The following is a 4,879-nucleotide window of genomic DNA, read 5'->3' as shown; positions in this document are numbered from 1 at the left end:
GCTCACTCTGCATGCTGTTACCAGAGCAGGGAGCAGCAGTGGTCAAAATACATCAGAAACTAGAACAAATAGGCTTTAACAAGGCTTTAATAAGCTAAACAATAGAGCTACATGAGAAAACGTGTTCATAACAAATGAAAATAAATAATTAAATTATTTGTGTCTGTGTCGGCCTCAAACCCCGGTCTTCCACACGCTACCCATTGCCCTATTGGAGGCTTGTTGTGAACAGAGCTACACATTACACAACAACACGGTGACGACTTTTTATACTGAGGAGGAGGAGCCTCACCCGGGGGTTGCTAGATAAGGGGCTGAACGCAGGTTCAGGTGGGTTGTCGTACGGCTTATGACATCACAAAATGACGGAAGTATAAAACTTGTCATTAATATACATTAAAAATACATTTACTTACAGTAAATATGCCCCTGGGTGCATTTTTTTTGGTTCCAGGACTGTTTTTAAAGAAGTTGTAATGCGATGGTTGTTCGCAGGAGGAGAGCTAGCTTAGCATAAACCATGTGCTACGGTGTAGCTCCGAAAAGAGTGACAGCTTTTTCGTTCCCACATGTACTGCTTTATTACAGAACTTGAAACCATACAAAGCCAGGTCTCCACGGCACTAAATCTACATTCATACATGAATATATAGAWAATAGTCCATGATCCTTCACCATCATTCATTACCGAGGTTGAGCAGCATAACAGCTAAGCGTGTACACACAGCAAGGCTTTAGCTCTGAACTCTTAGCATTCACAACATCCGGTTATAACAGAAGAGGCGCCATCGTGTGGCACTTAAAAGGTACTACAACAGTGACATACATTCTCTGTTACAAAGTACATACCCAAAGTTTAGTAAAAAAAAAAAAAAAGCTTTAAAAGTGAATTTTGCATAATAGGTCCCCTTTAAGATTACATTGTGAGCTCAGTAAAGGAATGTAAAAATGTAAAAAGTGCTTGTGATGAAATGACAATGTATGGTTTGCTGGGTGGTAAAAGGTTCATGATTCACTTACAACACAGGTGAACTTGCTGAGCACTGCAATGTTTGAAAATGTCAGTGATAATGTCACTAAACCCAAAAATGCAGACTGTGATACGTGCAATATACACCACCACTTGTATCCCCCATCCCACACAGATCACACATGGCCTTTAAGGGGTCTGTGTAGCAGGGAATACAACTTCCTGTCAGGGAACTTGCTACTAAAATACTTAAATACTTACTGGTTTCTGTGTTTTGATAGACAGGACTCAAAGTGTACAGAATGAAAGTTTTAGTTTTACAGGTGCTTGTGGTGTGAGATGGGACAATCAGCTTCACCTGACAGCTCTGATGCAGATCAGAGGCAATAAGTTAATTTCCTTGATGGAAATGGGGTTAGTGATAAGAGGTGCAAATGTGTATCACTGTTATCAGCAGGGCAAGGAAGACCTTCRTGCACTGATGAGACGCTGATAGGTGAACATTAAACAGAGGAACTGGTTCTACAGGATCAGGTAAGCATGGCTGACATTGTTTTGATGAAAAAGGTGCAGGGCTGAACACACGAGTTACAGAATCACTTTCTGATAAGCTCAGGTCTACTGTAGGTTTTGGTTGTATGTTTTTGTGAGGACAGGCAGGGAAAGGAACCAGGTAACAGATGAAACAGAAGGCTCAGGTGAGGTGAAAATARAACTGTTTATTAAATACCAAAACAAAGCACTGATGTAGCAGCAAAATACACAATTATAAATCTATGCTGAAACACAGAGGAGCACTGAGATTTGAAAAGCAATGATTCCACAAATATGTGGTGAGAAGAGACCAGTTCAACAACACAGAGGGAAATATGGTAAATGAAGGCACCTGCTGAAGCTGAATACAACAGGTGAGCATACGAAAGATGAGTGTCCATTTTCCATATATACTTTTTTCTATGGTTTTCTCATGATAATGACGTTATCATGAAATAACGAGGCCTGTTTTCTTGAGACAAGGAATTAATTTCCCAATGATTTTCCCAAGATAAGTTATGGTTTTCTTGTGCATCATTCAGGAACCATGGAGACGGCCCGATRTGAGACATTTTCCTGTTTCTCTTCTGTTGAGACATCATGACATGACATACAGTGGGTAAAATAAGTGTTGAACACGTCACCATTTTTCTCAGTAAATATATTACTAGAGGTGCTAATGACATGAAATTTTCACCAGATGTTGGTAACAACCCAAGTGATCCATACATACAAAGAAATCAAACCATAAATGYCCAGAAATGAAGTTATTTGTAATAATGTGGAATGGCACAGGGAAAAAGTATTGAACACATGAAGAAAGGGAGGTGTAAAAAGGCATGGAAAGCCAAGACACCAGCTGAACTCTCTCAGTAATTAGAAAGCAAGCCTGCCCCTTGTCAGTGCAAGTTAATATCAGCTGGTTCAGTCCCAAATGATGGCCAGGTATCACACAAGAACCATCTGATGATGAGTAAAAGTAAAGAGCTCTCTCAAGACCTTCACAACCTTATTGTTGCAAAGCATAATGATGGCATCGGTTACAGAAGAATGTCTAAACTTCTGAAGGTTCCAGTGAGCACTGTTGGGGCCATAATTCAGAAGTGGAAAGAACATTATTTCACCATAAACCGACCACGACCAGGTGCTCCTCACAAGATTTCTGACAGAGGAGTGAAAAGAATTATCAGAAGAGTTGTCCAAGAGCCAAGGACCACTTGTGGAGAGCTTCAGAAAGACCTGGAATTAGCAGGTACGATTGTTTCAAAGAAAACAATAAGTAATGCACTGAACCACCATGGCCTGTATGCACGCTCACCACGCAAGACTCCACTGCTGAAGAAACAGCATGTTGAAGCTCCTTTAAAGTTTGCTGCACAACATTTAAACAAGCCTGTGTAATACTGGGAGAATATAGTCTGGTCAGATGAGACCAACATTGAACTGTTTGGATGCCAGAATACACATCATGTTTGGAGGTCAAATGGCACTGCACATCAGCCCAAAAACACCATACCAACAGTGAAGTTTGGAGGTGGGAACATCATGGTGTGGGCCTGTTTTTCAGCATATGGTACTGGCAAACTTCAAATAATTGAAGGAAGGATGAGTGGAAAAATGTACAGAGACATTCTTGATAAAAATCTGCTTCCATCTACCAGGATGATGAAGATGAAACGTGGCTGGACATTTCAGCAAGACAATGAGCCCAAACACAAAGCCAAGGAAACTCTCAGTTGGTTTCAGAGAAAGAAACTAAAGCTGCTGGAATGGCCCAGCCAATCACCTGACCTGAATCCAACAGAAAATCTATGGAAAGAACTAAAGATCAGAGTTCATAGAAGAGGTCCACGAAACCTTCAAGATTTGAAGACTGTTTGTGTGGAAGAATGGGCCAAAATCACACCTGAGCAATGCATGCCACTAGTTTCTCCATACAGGAGGCGTCTTGAAGCTGTCATTGACAACAAAGGCTTTTSTACAAAGTATTAGATAAATTTCAGTAAGTGTGTTCAATACTTTTTCCCTGTGCCATTCCACATTATTACAAATAACTTCATTTCTGGACATTTATGGTTTGATTTCTTTGTATGTATGGATCACTTGGGTTGTTACCRACATCTGGTGAAAATTTCATGTCATTAGCACCTCTAGTAATATATTTACTGAGAAAAATGGTGACGTATTCAATACTTATTTTACCCGCTGTATATTCAGTCCATTTACAATTAATTGCATAAAGTGCAACAATTGGCCAGYCTGAGTGTCACAGGTCCCATCAAAACAACACCCATCCAGTGCAATAAGGTTATTCCAGTCTGGTAGGTGGAAAAACCTATCTGACTCACACAACACAAGAATCTGGGACTGGGCAGTTGCTGCTGTTCAGTAACTGCAGGGGCTGGAGACAATGGTAAAAAATACAAAGAACCCGTTGTAAGTATTTCAACAACAGTCTGTAGGACTGCCCTATAGGTCTGGATCAGACGTCAACACTCAATCCTCTGGGGCGAGCTGACGGACTGCAGACAGGCACAGGAACTGATAAATGGCCCAAATCTTAGGTTTGGGAAAGGTTTCATCGCCCTAACAAGGGTTGGAGTCCTAACTGGGCACAACCTGCATAAACCYGTGTGTTTGAGTCAGTTAAACTGACTGCCTTATTTTATTATCTGAGTTCGCTCACTGTACCGACCCCTGAAGAAGGAAGAGGCAGGAATCCGGCCCCCACCACCCAAATTTTATGTTTTTGCTTTGTTTTTATCTGAAGAGTGTGTGTGAGTGTGCATCTAATGTCTTCTGACAACAAGTGTGTAATTATATTTATATTTAATGATGATGTAATCAATAATTAATATGATGAAACAAAAATATCAGCATTCTTAAACAAGCAGTTTTTCCTGACTTTTCTTCCCAACATGAAGCTGTCTCAGTGCTTCAGGTGGCCACCAGGTGTCACTGTTCGGCCCAGTTAGAAGGAGAACCTCAGAGCTACCTGCCCATCAATATCTAAATCCAAAACTCTCAGTTTTCCCACTTGAAGTAAGTTAAATTCAGAGTTTTTCAGTTAAGAGTTTGTTTAAACTTCTGTTTGAAGGTGTTAAAAGTGCACCATGAACTGCGTGGCTCAGAGGAAAACAGGAACAGGTTTAAACTGAWAACTGACTACAGTGACATGCTGAATTTTGTGCACCCAAAAATGTCTAAAATATAATCTTAAATATAGCAAAAGCTACATGCTGTTCTTAAAAATACAATTTCAGAACTTTGAACTGTGTACACAACACTCTGAATTCCTCCCTCTGGGTGTCATGGTCTGTGTCAATCAGTGTGCACTGCCAATGCACACTATTGTGATTCGTTTCCCATCCAAGT

The sequence above is a fragment of the Austrofundulus limnaeus genome, unplaced genomic scaffold (assembly GCF_001266775.1).
Source record: "Austrofundulus limnaeus strain Quisiro unplaced genomic scaffold, Austrofundulus_limnaeus-1.0 Scaffold1154, whole genome shotgun sequence".
In the NCBI taxonomy this organism is placed as follows: domain Eukaryota; kingdom Metazoa; phylum Chordata; class Actinopteri; order Cyprinodontiformes; family Rivulidae; genus Austrofundulus; species Austrofundulus limnaeus.
This window is presented reverse-complemented; position numbering follows the sequence as displayed.